The sequence below is a fragment of the Oncorhynchus masou genome, unplaced genomic scaffold (genome assembly GCF_036934945.1).
Source record: "Oncorhynchus masou masou isolate Uvic2021 unplaced genomic scaffold, UVic_Omas_1.1 unplaced_scaffold_1961, whole genome shotgun sequence".
Lineage (NCBI taxonomy): Eukaryota > Metazoa > Chordata > Actinopteri > Salmoniformes > Salmonidae > Oncorhynchus > Oncorhynchus masou.
In genome coordinates, this window is record NW_027008455.1 from 43,335 (window position 1) to 56,191 (window position 12,857).

Consider the following 12,857-nt stretch of genomic DNA (forward strand, 5'->3'; position numbering starts at 1 on the left):
GTATTAAGCTAAATTACACATTCTGCTGACATTTGACCCCCGAAGTGATCTGTTCTTGCAATATGTAGTCTAACGTTTCAGATTTAGAGATCGTAATTATGAAGTAGTTTGGGATGTAGTGAAATACTTTTAGATTATTTTTTCAAAGTCACTGAGTAAACTTTTGTTTCTCAAAAGTAGCTTTAGTGTACAGTAGCTTAACTTCCAGTGTTCAGTAATTGGTGGCTTGGTAAACTATATTTTCAGAGCAGCTTTCCCAACGCTGTTAATGGGACCTGGTGCAGTCTCTGCTTTACGATTCCCCCTCTGGGAAATGCTGCACACAGCAATATAGGGAGATAGATTGGGGTTAAGGCCTTGTGATAAACTAGTGTCCTGTCCAGGAGGTGTACTGGTACATCAAGCTGTCTCACTACAGAAACAGGAGTCTATGAGCTGTTCCAGTCTCACTACAGAAACAGGAGTCTATGAGCTGTTCCAGTCTCACTACAGAAACAGGAGCCTATGAGCTGTTCCAGTCTCACTACAGAAACAGGAGTCTATGAGCTGTTCCAGTCTCACTACAGAAACAGGAGACAGAGCAGGAGCCTATGAGCTGTTCCAGTCTCACTACAGAAACAGGAGTCTATGAGCTGTTCCAGTCTCACTACAGAAACAGGAGTCTATGAGCTGTTCCAGTCTCACTACAGAAACAGGAGTCTATGAGCTGTTCCAGTCTCACTACAGAAACAGGAGACAGAGCAGGAGCCTATGAGCTGTTCCAGTCTCACTACAGAAACAGGAGTCTATGAGCTGTTCCAGTCTCACTGCAGAGACAGGAGTCTATGCGCTGTTCCAGTCTCACTGCAGAAACAGGAGACAGAGCAGGAGTCTATGAGCTGTTCCAGTCTCACTACAGAAACAGGAGTCTATGCGCTGTTCCAGTCTCACTACAGAAACAGGAGACAGAGCAGGAGTCTATGAGCTGTTCCAGTCTCACTACAGAAACAGGAGACAGAGCAGGAGCCTATGAGCTGTTCCAGTCTCACTACAGAAACAGGAGTCTATGAGCTGTTCCAGTCTCACTGCAGAGACAGGAGTCTATGCGCTGTTCCAGTCTCACTGCAGAAACAGGAGACAGAGCAGGAGTCTATGAGCTGTTCCAGTCTCACTACAGAAACAGGAGTCTATGCGCTGTTCCAGTCTCACTACAGAAACAGGGGACAGAGCAGGAGTCTATGAGCTGTTCCAGTCTCACTACAGAAACAGGAGTCTATGAGCTGTTCCAGTCTCACTACAGAAACAGGAGTCTATGAGCTGTTCCAGTCTCACTACAGAAACAGGGGACAGAGCAGGAGTCTATGAGCTGTTCCAGTCTCACTACAGAAACAGGAGTCTATCAGCTGTTCCAGTCTCACTACAGAAACAGGAGACAGAGCAGGAGCCTATGAGCTGTTCCAGTCTCACTACAGAAACAGGAGACAGAGCAGGAGCCTATGAGCTGTTCCAGTCTCACTACAGAAACAGGAGACAGAGCAGGAGTCTATGAGCTGTTCCAGTCTCACTGCAGAAACAGGAGACAGAGCAGGAGTCTATGAGCTGTTCCAGTCTCACTACAGAAACAGGGGACAGAGCAGGAGCCTATGAGCTGTTCCAGTCTCACTACAGAAACAGGAGTCTATGAGCTGTTCCAGTCTCACTACAGAAACAGGGGACAGAGCAGGAGCCTATGAGCTGTTCCAGTCTCACTACAGAAACAGGAGACAGAAACAGGAGCCTATGAGCTGTTCCAGTCTCACTACAGAAACAGGAGACCGAAACAGGAGCCTATGAGCTGTTCCAGTCTCACTACAGAAACAGGAGACAGAGCAGGAGCCTATGAGCTGTTCCAGTCTCACTACAGAAACAGGAGCCTATGAGCTGTTCCAGTCTCACTACAGAAACAGGAGACAGAAACAGGAGCCTATGAGCTGTTCCAGTCTCACTACAGAAACAGGAGCCTATGAGCTGTTCCAGTCTCACTACAGAAACAGGAGACCGAGCAGGAGTCTATGAGCTGTTCCAGTCTCACTACAGAAACAGGAGACAGAAACAGGAGCCTATGAGCTGTTCCAGTCTCACTACAGAAACAGGAGCCTATGAGCTGTTCCAGTCTCACTACAGAAACAGGGGACAGAGCAGGAGTCTATGAGCTGTTCCAGTCTCACTACAGAAACAGGAGCCTATGAGCTGTTCCAGTCTCACTACAGAAACAGGAGACAGAGCAGGAGTCTATGAGCTGTTCCAGTCTCACTACAGAAACAGGAGACCGAGCAGGAGCCTATGAGCTGTTCCAGTCTCACTACAGAAACAGGAGACAGAAACAGGAGCCTATGAGCTGTTCCAGTCTCACTACAGAAACAGGAGACAGAGCAGGAGTCTATGAGCTGTTCCAGTCTCACTACAGAAACAGGAGTCTATGAGCTGTTCCAGTCTCACTACAGAAACAGGAGTCTATGAGCTGTTCCAGTCTCACTACAGAAACAGGAGCCTATGAGCTGTTCCAGTCTCACTACAGAAACAGGAGACCGAGCAGGAGTCTATGAGCTGTTCCAGTCTCACTGCAGAAACAGGAGTCTATGAGCTGTTCCAGTCTCACTACAGAAACAGGAGTCTATGAGCTGTTCCAGTCTCACTACAGAAACAGGAGACAGAGCAGGAGTCTATGAGCTGTTCCAGTCTCACTACAGAAACAGGAGTCTATGAGCTGTTCCAGTCTCACTACAGAAACAGGGGACAGAGCAGGAGTCTATGAGCTGTTCCAGTCTCACTACAGAAACAGGGGACAGAGCAGGAGTCTATGAGCTGTTCCAGTCTCACTACAGAAACAGGAGCCTATGAGCTGTTCCAGTCTCACTACAGAAACAGGAGACAGAGCAGGAGTCTATGAGCTGTTCCAGTCTCACTGCAGAAACAGGAGCCTATGAGCTGTTCCAGTCTCACTACAGAAACAGGAGACAGAGCAGGAGCCTATGAGCTGTTCCAGTCTCACTACAGAAACAGGAGCCTATGAGCTGTTCCAGTCTCACTACAGAAACAGGAGGCTATGAGCTGTTCCAGTCTCACTACAGAAACAGGAGCCTATGAGCTGTTCCAGTCTCACTACAGAAACAGGAGACAGAGCAGGAGCCTATGAGCTGTTCCAGTCTCACTACAGAAACAGGAGCCTATGAGCTGTTCCAGTCTCACTACAGAAACAGGAGACAGAAACAGGAGCCTATGAGCTGTTCCAGTCTCACTACAGAAACAGGAGCCTATGAGCTGTTCCAGTCTCACTACAGAAACAGGGGACAGAGCAGGAGTCTATGAGCTGTTCCAGTCTCACTACAGAAACAGGAGTCTATGAGCTGTTCCAGTCTCACTACAGAAACAGGAGACAGAGCAGGAGTCTATGAGCTGTTCCAGTCTCACTACAGAAACAGGAGACCGAGCAGGAGCCTATGAGCTGTTCCAGTCTCACTACAGAAACAGGAGACAGAAACAGGAGCCTATGAGCTGTTCCAGTCTCACTACAGAAACAGGAGACAGAGCAGGAGTCTATGAGCTGTTCCAGTCTCACTACAGAAACAGGAGTCTATGAGCTGTTCCAGTCTCACTACAGAAACAGGAGTCTATGAGCTGTTCCAGTCTCACTACAGAAACAGGAGCCTATGAGCTGTTCCAGTCTCACTACAGAAACAGGAGACCGAGCAGGAGTCTATGAGCTGTTCCAGTCTCACTGCAGAAACAGGAGTCTATGAGCTGTTCCAGTCTCACTACAGAAACAGGAGTCTATGAGCTGTTCCAGTCTCACTACAGAAACAGGAGACAGAGCAGGAGTCTATGAGCTGTTCCAGTCTCACTACAGAAACAGGAGTCTATGAGCTGTTCCAGTCTCACTACAGAAACAGGGGACAGAGCAGGAGTCTATGAGCTGTTCCAGTCTCACTACAGAAACAGGAGCCTATGAGCTGTTCCAGTCTCACTACAGAAACAGGAGACAGAGCAGGAGTCTATGAGCTGTTCCAGTCTCACTGCAGAAACAGGAGCCTATGAGCTGTTCCAGTCTCACTACAGAAACAGGAGACAGAGCAGGAGCCTATGAGCTGTTCCAGTCTCACTACAGAAACAGGAGCCTATGAGCTGTTCCAGTCTCACTACAGAAACAGGAGCCTATGAGCTGTTCCAGTCTCACTACAGAAACAGGAGCCTATGAGCTGTTCCAGTCTCACTACAGAAACAGGAGCCTATGAGCTGTTCCAGTCTCACTACAGAAACAGGAGACCGAGCAGGAGTCTATGAGCTGTTCCAGTCTCACTACAGAAACAGGAGTCTATGAGCTGTTCCAGTCTCACTACAGAAACAGGAGCCTATGAGCTGTTCCAGTCTCACTACAGAAACAGGAGACAGAAACAGGAGCCTATGAGCTGTTCCAGTCTCACTACAGAAACAGGAGCCTATGAGCTGTTCCAGTCTCACTACAGAAACAGGGGACAGAGCAGGAGTCTATGAGCTGTTCCAGTCTCACTACAGAAACAGGAGTCTATGAGCTGTTCCAGTCTCACTACAGAAACAGGAGACAGAGCAGGAGTCTATGAGCTGTTCCAGTCTCACTACAGAAACAGGAGACCGAGCAGGAGCCTATGAGCTGTTCCAGTCTCACTACAGAAACAGGAGACAGAAACAGGAGCCTATGAGCTGTTCCAGTCTCACTACAGAAACAGGAGACAGAGCAGGAGTCTATGAGCTGTTCCAGTCTCACTACAGAAACAGGAGTCTATGAGCTGTTCCAGTCTCACTACAGAAACAGGAGTCTATGAGCTGTTCCAGTCTCACTACAGAAACAGGAGCCTATGAGCTGTTCCAGTCTCACTACAGAAACAGGAGACCGAGCAGGAGTCTATGAGCTGTTCCAGTCTCACTGCAGAAACAGGAGTCTATGAGCTGTTCCAGTCTCACTACAGAAACAGGAGTCTATGAGCTGTTCCAGTCTCACTACAGAAACAGGAGACAGAGCAGGAGTCTATGAGCTGTTCCAGTCTCACTACAGAAACAGGAGTCTATGAGCTGTTCCAGTCTCACTACAGAAACAGGAGCCTATGAGCTGTTCCAGTCTCACTACAGAAACAGGAGACAGAGCAGGAGTCTATGAGCTGTTCCAGTCTCACTACAGAAACAGGAGTCTATCAGCTGTTCCAGTCTCACTACAGAAACAGGAGTCTATGAGCTGTTCCAGTCTCACTACAGAAACAGGAGACAGAGCAGGAGCCTATGAGCTGTTCCAGTCTCACTACAGAAACAGGAGACAGAGCAGGAGCCTATGAGCTGTTCCAGTCTCACTACAGAAACAGGAGACAGAGCAGGAGTCTATGAGCTGTTCCAGTCTCACTGCAGAAACAGGAGACAGAGCAGGAGTCTATGAGCTGTTCCAGTCTCACTACAGAAACAGGAGACAGAGCAGGATATGAGCTGTTCCAGTCTCACTACAGAAACAGGGGACAGAGCAGGAGCCTATGAGCTGTTCCAGTCTCACTACAGAAACAGGAGACAGAAACAGGAGCCTATGAGCTGTTCCAGTCTCACTACAGAAACAGGAGACCGAAACAGGAGCCTATGAGCTGTTCCAGTCTCACTACAGAAACAGGAGACAGAGCAGGAGCCTATGAGCTGTTCCAGTCTCACTACAGAAACAGGAGCCTATGAGCTGTTCCAGTCTCACTACAGAAACAGGAGACAGAAACAGGAGCCTATGAGCTGTTCCAGTCTCACTACAGAAACAGGAGCCTATGAGCTGTTCCAGTCTCACTACAGAAACAGGAGACCGAGCAGGAGTCTATGAGCTGTTCCAGTCTCACTGCAGAAACAGGAGCCTATGAGCTGTTCCAGTCTCACTACAGAAACAGGAGACCGAGCAGGAGTCTATGAGCTGTTCCAGTCTCACTGCAGAAACAGGAGCCTATGAGCTGTTCCAGTCTCACTACAGAAACAGGAGACCGAGCAGGAGTCTATGAGCTGTTCCAGTCTCACTACAGAAACAGGAGTCTATGAGCTGTTCCAGTCTCACTACAGAAACAGGAGACAGAGCAGGAGCCTATGAGCTGTTCCAGTCTCACTACAGAAACAGGAGCCTATGAGCTGTTCCAGTCTCACTACAGAAACAGGGGACAGAGCAGGAGTCTATGAGCTGTTCCAGTCTCACTACAGAAACAGGAGTCTATGAGCTGTTCCAGTCTCACTACAGAAACAGGAGACAGAGCAGGAGTCTATGAGCTGTTCCAGTCTCACTACAGAAACAGGAGTCTATGAGCTGTTCCAGTCTCACTACAGAAACAGGAGACAGAGCAGGAGTCTATGAGCTGTTCCAGTCTCACTACAGAAACAGGAGACCGAGCAGGAGCCTATGAGCTGTTCCAGTCTCACTACAGAAACAGGAGACAGAAACAGGAGTCTATGAGCTGTTCCAGTCTCACTACAGAAACAGGAGACAGAGCAGGAGTCTATGAGCTGTTCCAGTCTCACTACAGAAACAGGAGACAGAGCAGGAGTCTATGAGCTGTTCCAGTCTCACTACAGAAACAGGAGTCTATGAGCTGTTCCAGTCTCACTACAGAAACAGGAGTCTATGAGCTGTTCCAGTCTCACTACAGAAACAGGAGCCTATGAGCTGTTCCAGTCTCACTACAGAAACAGGAGACCGAGCAGGAGTCTATGAGCTGTTCCAGTCTCACTACAGAAACAGGAGACAGAAACAGGAGTCTATGAGCTGTTCCAGTCTCACTACAGAAACAGGAGACAGAGCAGGAGTCTATGAGCTGTTCCAGTCTCACTACAGAAACAGGAGACAGAGCAGGAGTCTATGAGCTGTTCCAGTCTCACTACAGAAACAGGAGTCTATGAGCTGTTCCAGTCTCACTACAGAAACAGGAGTCTATGAGCTGTTCCAGTCTCACTACAGAAACAGGGGACAGAGCAGGAGTCTATGAGCTGTTCCAGTCTCACTACAGAAACAGGAGCCTATGAGCTGTTCCAGTCTCACTACAGAAACAGGAGACAGAGCAGGAGTCTATGAGCTGTTCCAGTCTCACTGCAGAAACAGGAGTCTATGAGCTGTTCCAGTCTCACTACAGAAACAGGAGTCTATGAGCTGTTCCAGTCTCACTACAGAAACAGGAGACAGAGCAGGAGTCTATGAGCTGTTCCAGTCTCACTACAGAAACAGGAGTCTATGAGCTGTTCCAGTCTCACTACAGAAACAGGGGACAGAGCAGGAGTCTATGAGCTGTTCCAGTCTCACTACAGAAACAGGAGCCTATGAGCTGTTCCAGTCTCACTACAGAAACAGGGGACAGAGCAGGAGTCTATGAGCTGTTCCAGTCTCACTACAGAAACAGGAGCCTATGAGCTGTTCCAGTCTCACTACAGAAACAGGAGACAGAGCAGGAGTCTATGAGCTGTTCCAGTCTCACTACAGAAACAGGAGACAGAGCAGGAGTCTATGAGCTGTTCCAGTCTCACTACAGAAACAGGAGACAGAGCAGGAGTCTATGAGCTGTTCCAGTCTCACTACAGAAACAGGAGTCTATGAGCTGTTCCAGTCTCACTACAGAAACAGGAGTCTATGAGCTGTTCCAGTCTCACTACAGAAACAGGAGCCTATGAGCTGTTCCAGTCTCACTACAGAAACAGGAGACCGAGCAGGAGTCTATGAGCTGTTCCAGTCTCACTGCAGAAACAGGAGTCTATGAGCTGTTCCAGTCTCACTACAGAAACAGGAGTCTATGAGCTGTTCCAGTCTCACTACAGAAACAGGAGACAGAGCAGGAGTCTATGAGCTGTTCCAGTCTCACTACAGAAACAGGAGTCTATGAGCTGTTCCAGTCTCACTACAGAAACAGGGGACAGAGCAGGAGTCTATGAGCTGTTCCAGTCTCACTACAGAAACAGGAGCCTATGAGCTGTTCCAGTCTCACTACAGAAACAGGAGACAGAGCAGGAGTCTATGAGCTGTTCCAGTCTCACTGCAGAAACAGGAGCCTATGAGCTGTTCCAGTCTCACTACAGAAACAGGAGACAGAGCAGGAGCCTATGAGCTGTTCCAGTCTCACTACAGAAACAGGAGCCTATGAGCTGTTCCAGTCTCACTGCAGAAACAGGAGCCTATGAGCTGTTCCAGTCTCACTACAGAAACAGGAGACAGAGCAGGAGCCTATGAGCTGTTCCAGTCTCACTACAGAAACAGGAGCCTATGAGCTGTTCCAGTCTCACTACAGAAACAGGAGACAGAAACAGGAGCCTATGAGCTGTTCCAGTCTCACTACAGAAACAGGAGCCTATGAGCTGTTCCAGTCTCACTACAGAAACAGGAGACAGAGCAGGAGCCTATGAGCTGTTCCAGTCTCACTACAGAAACAGGAGACAGAAACAGGAGCCTATGAGCTGTTCCAGTCTCACTACAGAAACAGGAGCCTATGAGCTGTTCCAGTCTCACTACAGAAACAGGGGACAGAGCAGGAGTCTATGAGCTGTTCCAGTCTCACTACAGATACAGGAGCCTATGAGCTGTTCCAGTCTCACTACAGAAACAGGAGACAGAGCAGGAGTCTATGAGCTGTTCCAGTCTCACTACAGAAACAGGAGCCTATGAGCTGTTCCAGTCTCACTACAGAAACAGGAGACAGAAACAGGAGCCTATGAGCTGTTCCAGTCTCACTACAGAAACAGGAGACAGAGCAGGAGTCTATGAGCTGTTCCAGTCTCACTACAGAAACAGGAGTCTATGAGCTGTTCCAGTCTCACTACAGAAACAGGAGTCTATGAGCTGTTCCAGTCTCACTACAGAAACAGGAGCCTATGAGCTGTTCCAGTCTCACTACAGAAACAGGAGACCGAGCAGGAGTCTATGAGCTGTTCCAGTCTCACTGCAGAAACAGGAGTCTATGAGCTGTTCCAGTCTCACTACAGAAACAGGAGTCTATGAGCTGTTCCAGTCTCACTACAGAAACAGGAGACAGAGCAGGAGTCTATGAGCTGTTCCAGTCTCACTACAGAAACAGGAGTCTATGAGCTGTTCCAGTCTCACTACAGAAACAGGGGACAGAGCAGGAGTCTATGAGCTGTTCCAGTCTCACTACAGAAACAGGAGCCTATGAGCTGTTCCAGTCTCACTACAGAAACAGGAGACAGAGCAGGAGTCTATGAGCTGTTCCAGTCTCACTGCAGAAACAGGAGCCTATGAGCTGTTCCAGTCTCACTACAGAAACAGGAGACAGAGCAGGAGCCTATGAGCTGTTCCAGTCTCACTACAGAAACAGGAGCCTATGAGCTGTTCCAGTCTCACTACAGAAACAGGAGCCTATGAGCTGTTCCAGTCTCACTACAGAAACAGGAGACAGAGCAGGAGCCTATGAGCTGTTCCAGTCTCACTACAGAAACAGGAGCCTATGAGCTGTTCCAGTCTCACTACAGAAACAGGAGACAGAAACAGGAGCCTATGAGCTGTTCCAGTCTCACTACAGAAACAGGAGCCTATGAGCTGTTCCAGTCTCACTACAGAAACAGGAGACCGAGCAGGAGTCTATGAGCTGTTCCAGTCTCACTGCAGAAACAGGAGCCTATGAGCTGTTCCAGTCTCACTACAGAAACAGGAGACCGAGCAGGAGTCTATGAGCTGTTCCAGTCTCACTGCAGAAACAGGAGTCTATGAGCTGTTCCAGTCTCACTACAGAAACAGGAGACCGAGCAGGAGTCTATGAGCTGTTCCAGTCTCACTGCAGAAACAGGAGTCTATGAGCTGTTCCAGTCTCACTACAGAAACAGGAGCCTATGAGCTGTTCCAGTCTCACTACAGAAACAGGAGACCGAGCAGGAGTCTATGAGCTGTTCCAGTCTCACTACAGAAACAGGAGTCTATGAGCTGTTCCAGTCTCACTACAGAAACAGGAGACAGAAACAGGAGCCTATGAGCTGTTCCAGTCTCACTACAGAAACAGGAGACAGAGCAGGAGTCTATGAGCTGTTCCAGTCTCACTACAGAAACAGGAGTCTATGAGCTGTTCCAGTCTCACTACAGAAACAGGAGACAGAGCAGGAGTCTATGAGCTGTTCCAGTCTCACTACAGAAACAGGAGACCGAGCAGGAGCCTATGAGCTGTTCCAGTCTCACTACAGAAACAGGAGACAGAAACAGGAGCCTATGAGCTGTTCCAGTCTCACTACAGAAACAGGAGACAGAGCAGGAGTCTATGAGCTGTTCCAGTCTCACTGCAGAAACAGGAGCCTATGAGCTGTTCCAGTCTCACTACAGAAACAGGAGACCGAGCAGGAGTCTATGAGCTGTTCCAGTCTCACTGCAGAAACAGGAGCCTATGAGCTGTTCCAGTCTCACTACAGAAACAGGAGACAGAGCAGGAGTCTATGAGCTGTTCCAGTCTCACTACAGAAACAGGAGTCTATGAGCTGTTCCAGTCTCACTACAGAAACAGGAGTCTATGAGCTGTTCCAGTCTCACTACAGAAACAGGAGCCTATGAGCTGTTCCAGTCTCACTACAGAAACAGGAGACCGAGCAGGAGTCTATGAGCTGTTCCAGTCTCACTGCAGAAACAGGAGTCTATGAGCTGTTCCAGTCTCACTACAGAAACAGGAGTCTATGAGCTGTTCCAGTCTCACTACAGAAACAGGAGTCTATGAGCTGTTCCAGTCTCACTACAGAAACAGGAGACAGAGCAGGAGTCTATGAGCTGTTCCAGTCTCACTACAGAAACAGGAGCCTATGAGCTGTTCCAGTCTCACTACAGAAACAGGAGCCTATGAGCTGTTCCAGTCTCACTACAGAAACAGGAGACAGAGCAGGAGCCTATGAGCTGTTCCAGTCTCACTACAGAAACAGGGGACAGAGCAGGAGTCTATGAGCTGTTCCAGTCTCACTACAGAAACAGGAGTCTATGAGCTGTTCCAGTCTCACTACAGAAACAGGAGACAGAGCAGGAGTCTATGAGCTGTTCCAGTCTCACTACAGAAACAGGAGACCGAGCAGGAGCCTATGAGCTGTTCCAGTCTCACTACAGAAACAGGAGACAGAAACAGGAGCCTATGAGCTGTTCCAGTCTCACTACAGAAACAGGAGACAGAGCAGGAGCCTATGAGCTGTTCCAGTCTCACTACAGAAACAGGAGACAGAGCAGGAGCCTATGAGCTGTTCCAGTCTCACTACAGAAACAGGAGCCTATGAGCTGTTCCAGTCTCACTACAGAAACAGGAGCCTATGAGCTGTTCCAGTCTCACTACAGAAACAGGAGACAGAGCAGGAGCCTATGAGCTGTTCCAGTCTCACTGCAGAAACAGGAGTCTATGAGCTGTTCCAGTCTCACTACAGAAACAGGAGACAGAGCAGGAGTCTATGAGCTGTTCCAGTCTCACTACAGAAACAGGAGACAGAGCAGGAGTCTATGAGCTGTTCCAGTCTCACTACAGAAACAGGGGACAGAGCAGGAGTCTATGAGCTGTTCCAGTCTCACTACAGAAACAGGAGCCTATGAGCTGTTCCAGTCTCACTACAGAAACAGGAGACAGAGCAGGAGTCTATCAGCTGTTCCAGTCTCACTGCAGAAACAGGAGCCTATGAGCTGTTCCAGTCTCACTACAGAAACAGGAGACAGAGCAGGAGCCTATGAGCTGTTCCAGTCTCACTACAGAAACAGGAGTCTATGAGCTGTTCCAGTCTCACTACAGAAACAGGAGTCTATGAGCTGTTCCAGTCTCACTGCAGAAACAGGGGACAGAGCAGGAGTCTATGAGCTGTTCCAGTCTCACTACAGAAACAGGAGTCTATGAGCTGTTCCAGTCTCACTACAGAAACAGGAGACTATGAGCTGTTCCAGTCTCACTACAGAAACAGGAGACAGAGCAGGAGTCTATGAGCTGTTCCAGTCTCACTACAGAAACAGGGGACAGAGCAGGAGTCTATGAGCTGTTCCAGTCTCACTGCAGAAACAGGGGACAGAGCAGGAGTCTATGAGCTGTTCCAGTCTCACTACAGAAACAGGAGTCTATGAGCTGTTCCAGTCTCACTACAGAAACAGGGGACAGAGCAGGAGTCTATGAGCTGTTCCAGTCTCACTACAGAAACAGGAGTCTATGAGCTGTTCCAGTCTCACTACAGAAACAGGAGTCTATGAGCTGTTCCAGTCTCACTACAGAAACAGGAGCCTATGACCTGTTCCAGTCTCACTACAGAAACAGGAGACCGAGCAGGAGCCTATGAGCTGTTCCAGTCTCACTACAGAAACAGGAGCCTATGAGCTGTTCCAGTCTCACTACAGAAACAGGAGACAGAGCAGGAGTCTATGAGCTGTTCCAGTCTCACTGCAGAAACAGGAGTCTATGAGCTGTTCCAGTCTCACTACAGAAACAGGAGCCTATGAGCTGTTCCAGTCTCACTACAGAAACAGGAGCCTATGAGCTGTTCCAGTCTCACTGCAGAAACAGGGGACAGAGCAGGAGTCTATGAGCTGTTCCAGTCTCACTACAGAAACAGGAGTCTATGAGCTGTTCCAGTCTCACTACAGAAACAGGAGACCGAGCAGGAGCCTATGAGCTGTTCCAGTCTCACTACAGAAACAGGAGTCTATGAGCTGTTCCAGTCTCACTGCAGAGACAGGGGACAGAGCAGGAGTCTATGAGCTGTTCCAGTCTCACTACAGAAACAGGGGACAGAGCAGGAGTCTATGAGCTGTTCCAGTCTCACTACAGAAACAGGAGACAGAAACAGGAGTCTATGAGCTGTTCCAGTCTCACTACAGAAACAGGAGACCGAGCAGGAGTCTATGAGCTGTTCCAGTCTCACACAACCCAAGACTTGTG